Below are 14662 nucleotides of genomic sequence, written 5' to 3'. Positions count from 1 at the left end.
ATTTGGATTGTTTCCAGTTTTTGGCTATTATGAATAATGTTGCTACAAATGTGATTGCTTCTTATGCATGACTCATTAACTTTATATTGTAATCATATGAGGTAGGTAACATTATTATTCTAATTTTATAGGAGAGCTGTGAGGCATATAGAAGTTAAAGAATTTACCAAGGTTTGTGGATAGAAAAGTGGACTTTTGTTTTTATTTATTTATTTATTTATTTTTCTGAAGTTGGAAACAGGGAGGCAGTCAGACTCCCGCATGTGACCTACTGGGATCCACCTGGCACGCCCACCAGGGGGCGATGCTCTGCCCATCTGGGGCATTGCTCTGTTGCAATCAGAGCCATTCTAGTGCCTGAGGCAGAGGCCACGAAGCCATCCTCAGCGCCCGGGCCAACTTTGCTCCAGTGGAGCCTTCGCTGCGGGAGGGGAAGAGAGAGACAGAGAGGAAGGAGAGGGGGAGGGGTGGAGAAGCAGATGGGCGCCTCTCCTGTGTGCCCTGGCCGGGAATTGAACCCGGGACTCCTGCACGCCAGGCCGATGCTCTACCACTGAGCCAACCAGCCAGGGCCCTAGAAAAGTGGACTTTTGATTCAAACCTAGGCACTAGGTCAATGGTCTTAAACCCTTTTATTCTTGGGCCACCTGAAAAATTAAAATTTCTCCCTTAAAGTTTTGATAAACTTATTTACCGTCTTGTACATGTCTTTAAAAATGTATTTTATTTGTCCATATATATATTTTTTATTCATTTTAGAGAGGAGAGAGAGAGAGAGAGAGAGAAGGGGAGAGGAACAGGAAGCATCAATTCACCTATGTACCTTGACCAGGCAAGCCCAGGATTTCAAACTGGTGACCTCAGCATTCCATGTCGAGCCTGACCAGGCAATGGCGCAGTGGATAGAGTGTCGGACTGGGATGTGGAGGACCCAGGTTCGAGACCTCAAGGTCACCAGCTTGAGCGTGGGTCACTGGCTTGAGCAAGTGGTCACTTGGTCTGCCGTAGCCCCCCGGTCAAGGCACATATGATAAAGCATTCCAGGATGACACTTTATCTACTGCACCAGCATAAGCCAGGCCCATCTTGTACATTTTTAAGTTAGCATTTTAACATTATTATTTTTATTTATTTATTTATTTTTAAAAATAATTTAATTTTTTTAATGGGACAACATCAATAAATCAGGATACATATATTCAAAGATAACAAGTCCAGGTTATCTTGTCGTTCAATTATGTTGCATACCCATCACCCAAAGTCAGATTGTCCTCTGTCACCTTCTATCTAGTTTTCTTTGTGCCCCTCCCCCTTTCCCTCTCTCTTTCCCCCCTCCCCCCGTAACCACCACGCTCTTATCAATGTCTCTTAGTTTCACTTCTATGTCCCACCTACGTATGGAATAATGCAGTTCCTGTTTTTTTCTGATTTACTATTTCACTTCGTATCATGTTATCAAGATCCCACCATTTTGCTGTAAATGATCTGATGTCATCATTTCTTACGGCTGAGTAGTATTCCATAGTGTATATGTGCCACATCTTCTTTATCCAGTCATCTATTGACGGGCTTTTTGGTTTAACATTATTATTTTATTTTTTTATTTTTTTATTTTTTTTTCTTCTTTTTTTTTTATTAATTTTTAGAGAGGAGAGAGAATGAGAGAGAGAGAGAGAGAGAGAAGGGGGAGGGAGGAACAGGAAGCATCAACTCCCATATGTGCCTTGACCAGGCAAGCCCAGGGTTTCGAACCGGCGACCTCAGCATTCCAGGTCGACGCTTTATCCACTGCGCCACCACAGGTCAGGCAACATTATTATTTTAAATGGCTATGAAGGATTTATTTTTTAGACATAATGTGTATTGCATACATGCTTTAAAAATATATGTGTCTAATTTGGAGCTGCAGATTTTACTTGATTTATCAAAAATGTCTGCTGTATGATCTAATTGGCAAATCAAACTTTAATATCAGTCATTTAGCCAAAATCAGGCTGCATCAATGGGGGTATATTCCACATCCCAGTGATTTTGAAATAAACCCTTAAAATAGTAGTAACTAACATTTACTGAGTGTTTTATTTACCAGACATCCATTAATGAATTTATATTGTCATTTTATCCTGATAACTCTATGAAGTAGACATCATCCTGATTTTATAGATAAGTAAACTGAGGCATTGAGTAACTTGCTTAAGGTATAGTATGTCCAAGCCAAGATTTGTCTCCATGCAGTTTAGCTTGAACCCAAGCAGAGGATATCCAGAAAGTGTTCTCTTAGCCCTTCACCTCCACACTGTACTGCTTTACAAAGCTTACTCTTGAACTAGGAACTAATTTGGTGGTGTAAGGGAGCAAGGCATAAGAATATTTAAAACCTGGGATATATCTATTAATAAGAAAAAGCAGCCCTGGCCTGGTGGCTCAGTGGCTAAAGCATCAAACCAACACACCAGAGGTTGCAGTTTTGACCCCTGGCCAGGGCACATACGAGAAGCAATCAATGAGTACACAACTGAATGGAACACTATGTGAAACAATGAGTTGATGCTTCTCTCTCTCTCTCTCTCTCTCTCTCTCTCTCTTTCTCTTTCTCTCCCCCTTTTCCCCTCTCTCAAATAAATGGAAAAGGAAAGGTAGCTCTAATGAAGTATTTAAATGTCTCCCTACAGTAATAAAGTCAAAGTACAAATTAGTACATGAGTTTGAGATTCCTATGGGCTAGCTGAGTGGCAGTTTCTGGTAGGCATTTGGACTTTAGGAGAAGTCTAGGCAAGAAGTGGAGATGTACCTGGTCTGTGGTGGCGCAGCGGGTGGAACATTGCCTGCAACGCTGAGGTTCAAAACTCTGGGCTTGCCCGGTCAAGGCACGTATGATAGGCAACCAGTGAACAACTAAAGTAAAGCAACTGTGAGTTGATATTTCTTGCCCCCCTGAAAATCAATAAATAAAATCTTTAAAAAAATGGAGCTGTAGAAATTATGGAGATGGTAGATATGGTGGTTAGATTGGGAATGGATGAGATGCTGCTGTAATAAAATACCGGACAAGGTGGCTTAAAAAGTAGAAATTTCTTTCTAACAGTTCTGGAGGCAGGGAAATTCAGGATCAGGGTGCTGGCTGATCTGGTTCCTGATGAGGATCCTCTTGGTTTTAGATAGCTGCTACCTCCAAATACCATCACACTAGGGATTAGGGCAGGCGTCCCCAAACTACGGCCTGAGGGCTGCATGCGGCCCCCTGAGGCCATTTATCCGGCCCCCCTGCCGCACTTCCGGAAGGGGCACCTCTTTCATTGGTGGTCAGTGAGAGGAGCCCTGTATGTGGCAGTCCTCCAATGGTCTGAGGGACAGTGAACTGGCCCCCTGTGTAAAAGGTTTGGGGACCGCTGGATTAGGGCTTCAACATATGAATTTTGAAGGGGGGGCACGGACATTCAGTCCAGTGTACCCCGGGATGGCATGTGCATCAAGAACAATGTTGGGGGCCCTGGCCGGGTAGCTGGATTGGTTAGAACATCATTCTGAAGTGCAGAGGTTGCTGTTTTGATCCCCTGTCAGGACATATACAGGAGTAGATTCATGGTCCTGTCTGACTGTCTCTCTCTCTCTCCCTCCCTTCCTCTCTTACTAAAATCAGTACTTAAAAATTAAAAACAACAAAAAACCTGGAACAATGCTAGGGAACAGTATAGAGCCCTGGAGGGTTAACAATATTTGGTGGACATTTATTTATTTGTTCAACTATTATTCAAAGGCTTTCTATTTCTGTGTGTGTGCATTTTGCATGAGAGATGAATGTGTTTGCAAATGAAAAGGAAGCAGTCAGCAGAGTGGTAATATAGGCAAAAAAGGAGGTAAGTGATAGCAAGGTAAGGTCAGGCTTTTCAAACTACAGGCTCCAATCTGGGACCCTTCACTCAAGGCATGTATGAGAACCAAAAGCATTCCAAGGAGAATACAGAGGCAGAGATAGACAGGGACAGACAGACAGGAATGGAGAGAGATGAGAAGCATCAGTCATTAGTTTCTCGTTGCGCGTTGCGACTTCTTAGTTGTTCATTGATTGCTTTCTCATATGTGCCTTGACCGTGGGCCTTCAGCAGACTGAGTAACCCCTTGCTGGAGCCAGCGACCTTGGGTCCAAGCCGGTGAGCTTTTTGCTCAAACCAGATGAGCCCGTGCTCAAGCTGGCAACCTTGGGGTCTCGAATCTGGATCTTTCCGCATCCCAGTCCGACGCTCTATCTACTGCTCCACCGCCTGGTCAGGCTATATTTTTAAAAGAATTGATGTGCAAAACTTAACCTAACTACTTTTTTTTAATCAAGTGAGAGGCAGGGAGGCAGAGAGACAGACTCTCACCTGCACCCAAAGGGATCCACCTGGCAGCCCCCATCTGGGGCTGATGTTCTGCCCACCTGGGGCTGCTGCTCTGTTGCTCGGCAACTAAACCTGAGGCAAGGCCATGGAGCCATCCTCAGCACCTGGGACCAACTTGCTCATTCTCACCATGGCTGTGAGAAGGGAAGGAGGGATGGAGAAGCAGATGATCATGGTCATTTCTCCTATATGCCTTGACCGGGAATTGAACCCGGGACTTCTACACACTGGGCCGACACTCTACCACTGAGCCAACCGACCAGGGCCTAAAATAAAGTACTCTTAAGAATTGATCTTGTGGCCCTGGCCGGTTAGCTCAGCGGTAGAGCGTCGGCCTGGTGTGCGGAAGTCCCGGGTTCTATTCCCGGCCAGGGCACACAGGAGAGGCTCCCATCTGTTTCTCCACCCCTCCCCCTCTCCTTCCTCTCTGTCTCTCTCTTCCCCTCCCGCAGCCGAGGCTCCATTGGAGCAAAAGATGGCCTGGGCGCTGGGGATGGCTCCTTGGCCTCTGCCCCAGGTGCTAGAGTGGCTCTGGTCGCCGCAGAGCGAGCCCCCGGAGGGGCAGAGCATCGCCCTCTGGTGGGCAGAGCGTCGCCCCCTGGTGGGCGTGCCGGGTGGATCCCGGTCGGGCACATGCGGGAGTCTGTCTGACTGCCTCCCTGTTTCCAGCTTCAGAAAAATACCAAAAAAAAAAAAAAAGAATTGATCTTGTTGCTAAATCTAAGAGCTAAAACTATTAAAATTTTTAGAAGTCATGTATTGGATTTGGCACTGATCTCTTGAATGACACCAAAGGCACAGGCAACAAAAGAAAAATAGACAAATTGAACATCAAAATTAAACACTTTTGAGGCCCTGGCCACTTAGCTTAGTTGGTTAAAGTGTTGTCCTGAGACACCAAGGTTGTGAGTTAAATCCCTGGTCAGGGCACAATGGGAAGCAACCAGTGAATGCAAAACTAAGGGGAACAACAAATGAATGCTTCTCTTTCTCTACCTCTTTCCCTTCCTCACTTCCTTCTTTCCTTCCCTTTTCTCTTCCTCTGTTTCTCTAAAATTAATCAACTAAAAATATTTTTTAACTTTTCTGCATCAAGGAACACTTTTAACAGCGTAAAAAGGCAACCCATAGAATGGGAGAAAATATTTGCAAAATACGTATCTGATAAGGGCTTCATATCTAGAATACATAGAAAACTTCTGGGCAAAAGACTCAGACATTTCTCCAAAGAAGGCTATTCAAATGACCACTAAGCGTGTGAGAAGGTGCTCAACATCATCAACATTAGGCAGTGCAAACCAGAAACATTGAGGTGTCACTTCACACCTGCTGGATGGCTGTCACCCGAACAAACAGAAAAATAGAGGTCAGTGAAGATGTAGAGAAATTGGAACCGAGTATGTCTGATCCATATTATTTTGCTAGAGCTGCCATAACAAAGTACTGGCTTAATACAATAGAAAATTATTTTCTCACAGCCTGGAGGCTGAAGTCTAAGATCAAGGTGCTAGCAGCCTTGGTTTCTGGGGAGGCTTCGTTCAGCTTACAGAAGGCTCTTCCTGCTGGCTTCTCATGGCTTTTCTCTGTGCGTGCATGCCTCGTGTCTCTTCCTCTGATACCAGTACTTTTGGATTAGGGCCTAACCCTTATGACTTCTTTTAGCCTTAATTACCTTCTTAAAGGTCCTATCTTCAAATATTGTTACATTTGAGGCTAGGGCTTTAACATGGGGCTAGGGACTGTGGTAGCAGGCATGGCAGAATTCAATCCATAACAGCTTTGGCTGGGTAGCTCCGTTGGTTAGAACATGGTCCTGTACACCAAGGTTGTGAGTGTTGGTCCCAGTTAGGGCACGTACAAGAAGCAACCAATGGGCAGACTGGTGGTAGCGTGGTGGATAGAGCATCACCTGGGACACTGAGGTCCCAGCTTCAAAATCCCGAGGTCACCGGCTTGTGCACAGGATCATCAAAATGATCCCATGGATGCTGGCTTGAAGCCCAAGGTCGCTGGCTTGAGCAAGGGGTCACTGGCTCAGCTGGAGCCCCCAGTCAAGGCACATATGAGAAAGCAGTCAATGGACAACTAAGGTACCACAACTATGAGGTGATGCTTCTCATGTTTCTTTCTTCCTGCCTCTCTCTCTTAATTAAAAAAATATATTTTGGCCCTGGCCGGTTGGCTCAGCGGTAGAGCGTCGGCCTAGCGTGCGGAGGACCCGGGTTTGATTCCCGGCCAGGGCACACAGGAGAAGCACCCATTTGCTTCTCCACCCCTCCGCCGTGCTTTCCTCTCTGTCTCTCTCTTCCCCTCCCGCAGCCAAGGCTCCATTGGAGCAAAGATGGCCCGGGCGCTGGGGATGGCTCTGTGGCCTCTGCCTCAGGCGCTAGAGTGGCTCTGGTCGCAACATGGCGACGCCCAGGATGGGCAGAGCATCGCCCCCTGGTGGGCAGAGCGTCGCCCCTGGTGGGCATGCCGGGTGGATCCCGGTCGGGCACATGCGAGAGTCTGTCTGACTGTCTCTCCCTGTTTCCAGCTTCAGAAAAATGAAAGAAAAGAAAAATATATATATTTTTAAGCTATTAAAAAAAAATTCAGTCATGACAGAACTTATGTACTATTGTGTAAAACTGTGTAGGTGCTGTGGAAAACAGAATGGTGGTTCCTGAAAAATTTGAAGATAGAATTACTGTATGATCTAGCAATCCTCCTTTTGAGTGTGTGTGTGTGTGTGTGTGTGTGTGTGTGTGTGTGTGTGTGTGTGTGTATATATATATATGAGTTGAAAATGTTCACATATTTGTCCACCATATTCATTAATCACAATAGCTACGAAATGGAAGTAACCCAAGTGTCCATCAGTGAATGACTAGATAAACAAAATCTGTATTCATTACAGTGGAATATTATTCACTGTTAAAAAGTGAACAAGATTTTAATAGATGCTGCACTGCAGTATGGATGAACCATGTAGACAATATGTTAAGTGAAATAAGCCAGTGATGGAAAGACAAATATTGTATGATTCCACTAGTATCATGAGAGGTACTGAGGGTAGTCAAAATCATAGAAATTAGAATGTTGTTTGCCAAGGGCTAGGTCAAGAGGGGAATGGGGAGTTACTCTTTAATGAATATAGAGTTTCAGTTTTGCAAGATGTAAAAGTTCTGTGGATGGATGGCGGTGATGGTTGCATAATGATGTAAATGTACTTAATGCCACTGAATGGTACACTTCAAAATGGCAAATAGGAAATTTTATATTATGTATATTTTACAACAGTTTTAAAAAAGATGTAATTTTAAAGAGAATGGGCCCTGGCCGGTTGTTCAGTGAATAGAGCATTGTCCCAGCGCACCAAAGCTGCAGTTTTGATCTTCGGTCAGGGCACATATTAAAAGCATCCAGGCCCTGGCCGGTTGGCTCAGCGGTAGAGCATTGGCCTGACGTGCGGGGGACCTGGGTTCGATTCCCGGCCAGGGCACATAGGAGAAGCGCCCATTTGCTTCTCCACCCCCACCTCCTTCCTCTCTGTCTCTCTCTTCCCCTCCTGCAGCCGAGGCTCCATTGGAGCAAAGATGGCCCGGGCGCTGGGGATGGCTCCTTGGCCTCTGCCCCAGGCACTAGAGTGGCTCTGGTCGCGCAGAGCGACGCCCCGGAGGGGCAGAGCATCGCCCCAGGTGGGAGTGCCGGGTGGATCCCGGTCGGGTGCATGCGGGAGTCTGTCTGTCTCTCCCCGTTTCCAGCTTCAGAAAAAAAAAAAAAAAAAAAAAAGGCATCCAGTGAGTGCACAACTAAATGGAGCAGCTAGGTGGAATAATGAGTTGATGTCTGTCTGTCTGTCTTTCCCTCTCCCCCTCCTTCTCTCCCCCTCTCCCTTTTCTCTCCTCTCCCCTTCTTTCCCCCTCTCCCCCTTCTCCCTCTCCCCCCCTTCTCTCCCCACCCCTCACCCATCCTTTCCTCTCTCTGTCAGTGGGGGGATAAAAGAGAATGGGTCTTGTTGATTCTACTTTTCCAGTTCTTGTTTCTTAGTAACCTCTACTCCAGGGGTCCCCAAACTTTTTACACAGGGGGCCAGTTCACTGTCCCTCAGACCTTGGGAGGGCCGGACTATAAAAAAAAACTATGAACAAATCCCTATGCACACTGCACATATCTTATTTTAAAGTAAAAAAAACAAAACGGGAACAAATACAATATTTAAAATAAAGAACAAGTAATTTAAATCAACAAACTGACCAGTATTTAAATGGGAACTATGCTCCTCTCACTGACCACCAATGAAAGAGGTGCCCCTTCCAGAAGTGCGGCAGGGGCCGGATAAATGGCCTCAGGGGGCCACATGTGGCCCGCGGGCCAGCCGTAGTTTGGGGACTCCTGCTCTACTCCACTCTTCCAAAAAGGCTCCTCCCGCTTGACCTGTGGTGGCGCAGTGGATAAAGCATTGACCTGGAATGCTGAGGTCACCAGTTCAAAACCCTGCCCTTGCCTGGTCAAGGCACATATGGGAGTTGATGCTTCCTGCTCCTCCTCTTCTGTCTCTCTCTCTCTCAACTCTCTCCTCTCTAAAATGAATAAATAAATATAAAAAAAAATTTTAAAGTAAAAAAACAAACAAAAAGGCTCCTCCCCATTTGAAATTCACCAAAGTGCACTACCTTAGAGAGGGAAAACCCTTTAGGACACCAGTGTATGTATCTTATTGAAGGATATTTGTGTTGTTTCCATTTTTTAAAGCAATTATGAATAAAACTGTTGTGAACATATTTTTGTTTTCATTTATCTCAGGTAAATACTTAGAAATGGAATTACTGGGCCGTAGGGTAACATTAGGCAGATCAGTTTCTAAAGTGGTTGTACTAGTCTACCATCTTTCCAGCAATGTATGAGAGTTCTGGTTGCTGGAAATTCATGTGTATTTGATTTGGTGAGTCTTGTTAATTTTAGCAGTGTAGAGGGTGTGTACTCTTGTGGTTTTAATCTGTTTTCCTTAGGACTAATAATAGCATTTATCAGGTATGTGTTGCTGATATTTACTCCTCGTTTAATAGTTTGCCTGTTTATTTTTTAATAATGTCTTTTGAAGGTCAGGTTTTACTTTTAATCTTTTTCCTTTATGGCTAATGCTTTCTGGATCTTTTCTAAGAGTGTTTGCTGACACCAAGCTTAGAAAGATTTTCTCCTCTGTTTTCTTTTAGAAGCTTTATTGTTTAGTGTCTACATTTATGTCTGATCCATTTTCAGTTAACTTTTGACTGTGATAGGATGGTTGGCAGAACCTGTGCCATCAGCAGGGGAATCAGGCCATGATTCTGGAGAGGGGGCCCAGGAAGCTGCTGCCGCGTCCAGAGAAGTCTGTGATATGCAGACTCCCTGCTTCAGCTCTGTGGTGGACTCTTGAGTCCCTGTAGTTGTAATGAAAACATTTCAAATCTTTTAATGGGAATTTTTGGTGGGGACAGGAGTGCTACCAGCAGTTAGTAATCCCAGTTCCAATAGTGCTTTTTAAAGTCTCTACTGTTTAAAAATTCATAGAGCTTAGTTGGCTTGGTATTTGAAACAACCTTTTGCCTGTTGGTGCCCCCTTGATCTTAACTGAGTGTCCTCTGGGGCCCAAAGCATTTTATTTTGGAAAAAATTTGAGTGTTAAAAAGCAGAATAAAGCTGCTGCATACTGCAGCCAACGCTAGTAGAATAGGACCCCTGGTTCTGCTTTGTTGGCTTTTGGAACTGAAGTTGTGATTGAAAAGAAGGGATTGCCCAGGGTATTGGTATTATGAGCCTAGAGGTGAAATTCTTGGATCTGTGTAGGATGGACCAGAGTGAGAGCATTTGCCAAGAATAATCTTATAAATCAAGAGTGAAAGGGGGAGGAGGCTTGAAAATAGTCAGCTATCATCATAGTTCCAACTATAAAGGGTTCAGACCTAGCAGTGGGGAGGCTTTATCCCAAACTGGTCAGCTTCCAGGAAACCAAAGTCTTGGGGTTTTGGAGGTGTGATTGAAAAGCTAAGATGTAAAGGACTTTATATATGAGGGCATCACTGGGAATGTAGCCTGTAGCTTAATGTGGAGCTTGCCATCTTTCAAGACCAGCCACCTTTGATCACTGCTATTCGTGGGGAACCATGTTCACTTCAACCTTGCAAACTCTCATTTGACTGTTTACTACTTACCACCAAAATGTGCACCTGGCCTGACCTGTGGTGGCACAGTGGATAAAGTGTTGACCTGGGACACTGAGGTAGCTGGTTCAAAACCCCGGGCTTACCTGGTCAAGGCACATATGAAAGTTGATGCTTCCTGCTTCTCTCCTCCCCCCTTCGCTCTCTCTTACTCTCCCTCTCTCTCTCTCTCTCTCTCACCTCTGTCTCTAAAATAAATAAATAAAAATTAAAAAAAAGATGTGCACCTGCAGCGGCTTCACTCGGGCACACATTTTATCCTTCAGAACTCATCATGGGGTCCTTCTACTCATTGTTGTGTAGCATCTGGGGGGAGTGGGACCTGGAGTGGTAAGGTGGCAGGCCCCTCCCACTCCCACTTGTATGTTCACTGCCAGCCATGCTCATGTATGAAATTGATAACTTAGTGCCATTTATTTTCAGAGTTTGGTGATATTAGATTCTTTCTTGATTCCTGTCTTATGTATATCAACTAATATCTTCGCTGGGGTCTGATGAGCTTCAGCATTAAAGCCTTAAGGGGGGACATTCATTTTATCCTGCATTGCCAGTTTTGTTTACCAAACATGGCCCTGGCTCCATACCAGCACCCCCCACAATAGGCAAAAATCTGTGAAGTAGTGACTTTATTTTTATTTTATTATTTATATATATAGTTAAGGCTTTTTAAACCCTCTCTACACTCTTATAAACCTTTCTCACACTCTTATAACACTTCCTGTACTCTTAAACACTTTCTACACTCTTAAACCTATGTAATTTTAACAAAATATAAAATTCTACATGGGTATTCACCAGTGAATATACTACAACTTGAATGATGAAGATGATCATGAATTAGCTGTACAGTACTAATGACGATGAAGGCGATGATGAGATGAATGTACTGCACAGCCAAGAAGAGCATTACAGCTTATTTTACTGCAAAAGTAATTAAAATAATAAATATATTTAAAAACCTCTATACCACAAAATCCCACAATATAACAAAACATCCGCAATACAAAATTAGATATATACAATTTAAAAATCAGCGATACACTGAGACTGTGATATGGCGAGGGATGACTGTATTTAAAAAAAAAAACTTTTTAAAAGATTTTACTTACTGATTTTAGAGAGGTGGGTGGGGAGGAGTAGGGATTATCAACTTTCAAATGTGCCTTGACCAGGCAAACCCAGTGTTTCAAACTGGCAACAGCATTCCAGGTTTATGCTTTATCTACTGTGCCACCGTAGGCCAGGCTGACAGGATTCTTTCTTTCTTTCTTTATTTTGAAGATTTTATTTATTCATTTTAGAAAGAGAAGGGCAAGAGGAACAGAAAGCATCAATTCCCATATGCACCTAGACCAGGCAAGCCCAGGGTTTTGAACCATCTACCTCAACATTTCAGGTCGACACTTTATCTACTGTGCCACCACGGGTCAGATGATATAGTATTCTTGATAAACGGTTTGTTCCCTCCTCTCAGTATTTAATATATCATCTACTGCTGTCTGACCTCCATGGTTTATGATGAGAAACTGGCTGATAATTTTACTGAGGATCTTGTGACTATTACAAGTTTCTTCTCTTGCTTCTTTCAAGAGAAGCCGTGTAGCTTGGTTGGTTAGAGCGTTGTCCCAATATGCCAAGGTTGCAGGATCAATCCCTGGTCAGAGAACGTACAAGAAACAACCAATGAATGTGTAAGTAAGTGGAACAACAAATTGATATTTCTATCTCTCTCTCTCCCACCCCCCTTTCTTGTTCTAAAATAAAACAATAAATAAAAAGATTCCTGCCCTGGCCGGTTCGCTCAGCGGTAGAGCGTCAGCCTAGGGTGCGGAGGACCCGGGTTCGATTCCCGGCCAGGGCACACAGGAGAAGCGCCCATTTGCTTCTCCACCCCTCCGCCACGCTTTCCTCTCTGTCTCTCTCTTCCCCTCCCGCAGCCAAGGCTCCATTGGAGCAAAGATGGCCCGGGCACTGGGGATGGCTCTGTGGCCTCTGCCCCAGGCGCTAGAGTGGCTCTGGTCGCAACATGGCGACGCCCAGGATGGGCAGAGCATTGCCCCCTGGTGGGCAGAGCGTCGCCCCATGGTGGGGGTGCCGGGTGGATCCCGGTCAGGCGCATGCGAGAGTCTGTCTGACTGTCTCTCCCTGTTTCCAGCTTCAGAAAAATGAAAAAAAAAAAAAAAAAGATTCCTTGTTTTTTGACAGTTTGGTCATATAGTGTGTCTTGTGAGTTTATGCTACTTGTACTTTATTTAGTTTCTTGGACTTGTAGATTCATATCTTTCATCAAATTAGGAAAATTGGGTGGTCCATTACCTCTTCAAATAGTCTTTGTGCCCCTCTTTCTTCTAGGACACTATAATCTTTTTTTTTTCCTTAGGATTCTGTAATCTTATGTTGGTCCACTAGGTGGTATCTCTAGATCCCTTAGGCTTTGTTCACTTGTTCATTCTTTTTTCTCTTTGTTCCTCAGACTTGAATTCAGTTGACCCACCTTCACATTTATTGATTCTTTCTTCTGCTTGCTGAATTTTGCTATTGAACTTTTAAAAAAAATTTTTTTTTAAACAAGGGACACATTTTCATTGAGAAGAACTTTTATTTATTTATTTTTTTAGATTTTATTTATTCATTTTAGAGAGAGGAGACACAGAGAGAGAGACAGAGAGAGACAGAGAGAGACAGAAGGGAGGGAGGAGCAGAAAGCATCAACTCCCATATGTGCCTTGACCAGGGAAGCCCGGGGTTTCGAACCAGCAGCCTCATTGTTCCAGGTCGATACTTTTACCCACTGCGCAGGTCAGGCGAACTTTTTAAATTTTGATTTCGGTTATACTTTCCAGCTCCAGAATTTTTGTTTCCTTTATAAATTTCTGTCTCTTTGTTGGTATTCTCATTTTGTTTATACAGTGTTCTTCTGATCTTCTTTAGTTTTTTTGTCCCTGTTATCATTTAGTTCTTACACATATTTAAGACAGTTATGAAGCCTTTGTCTAGTAAGTCTGATGTCTGAGCTTAGTCAGTGGTTTATTTTGTTTCTTTGAAGGGGTGATATTTTTCTGTTTCTTTGTATGCCTTACAGGTTTGGTTTTTTGTTTGTTTGTTTGTTTTTTTACAGAGGCAGCGAGAATCAGAGAGAGGAATAGATAGAGACAGACAGACAGGAATGCAGAGAGATGAGAAGCATCAATTATCAGTTTTTCATTGCGACACCTTAGTTGTTCATTGATTGCTTTCTCATATGTGCCATGACCATGGGCCTTCAGCAGACTGAGTAACCCCTTGCTGGAGCCAGTGACCTTGGGTTCAAGCTGGTGGGCTTTTGCTCAAACCAGATGAGCCCGCGCTCAAGCTGGCGACCTCGGGGTCTCAAACCTGGGTCATCTGCATCCCAGTCCGACGCTCTATCCACTGAGCCACCACCTGGTCAGGCTAAGCAAGATTTTCTTGAATGCTTGGAGATCAAACAAACAAAACACACCAACAAACACATAAGAAAATAAAATAAACTCTGTTTTTGCAGATTGGTTCTGTGTTAGGGCACTCCTTCAAAACATAGCTAGGCTTTCTGTAACCCTAGGGATTAGCCCAAGGTAAAATTTTAAGGTCTTAGGTCTTGTATGGTCAAGTGTCTTACCTGAATATTCCTGTGGCTTCTAAATTTTCCCATATACATATTGCTTTGGAATGTCTTAATTTCCCAAAGTCTTTTCACTCCAACTTCTCTGTATATGTGACTCTGTAATCTGCTTTGTCGTTTTTTTTTTGTTGTTTGTTTGTTTTTTTGTATTTTTCCGAAGCTAGAAACGGGGAGAGACAGTCAGACTCCCGCATGCGCCCGACCGGGATCCACCCGGCACGCCCACCAGGGGGCGACGCTCTGCCCACCAGAGGGCGATGCTCTGCCCCTCCGGGGGCTCGCTCTGCCGCGACCAGAGCCACTCTAGCGCCTGGGGCAGAGGCCAAGGAGCCATCCCCAGCGCCCGGGCCATCTTTGCTCTAATGGAGCCTCGGCTGTGGGGGGGAAGAGAGAGACAGAGAGGTAGGAGAGGGGGAGGGGTGGAGAAGCAGACGGGCGCTTCTCCTGTGTGCCCT

At 44.4% G+C, this 14662-nt stretch overlaps 1 protein-coding gene and 1 non-coding gene across 9 annotated transcripts in view; both read left to right on the top strand.

The window, feature by feature from the left end:
- Positions 1 to 14662, top strand: part of RBM6 (RNA binding motif protein 6) — a 101947-nt gene that overhangs the window by 7818 nt on the left and 79467 nt on the right. The gene's annotated exons all lie outside the window — the stretch shown is intronic.
- On the top strand, positions 12353 to 12428 carry TRNAP-AGG (transfer RNA proline (anticodon AGG)). Its single transcript has one exon. It is a non-coding gene; the product is annotated as a tRNA-Pro (tRNA).

The sequence above is a fragment of the Saccopteryx leptura genome, chromosome 10 (genome assembly GCF_036850995.1).
Source record: "Saccopteryx leptura isolate mSacLep1 chromosome 10, mSacLep1_pri_phased_curated, whole genome shotgun sequence".
Taxonomy (NCBI): Eukaryota; Metazoa; Chordata; class Mammalia; order Chiroptera; family Emballonuridae; genus Saccopteryx; species Saccopteryx leptura.
Note: the sequence above shows the minus strand (reverse complement) of the source record. Positions and strands in the feature narration are given on the sequence as shown.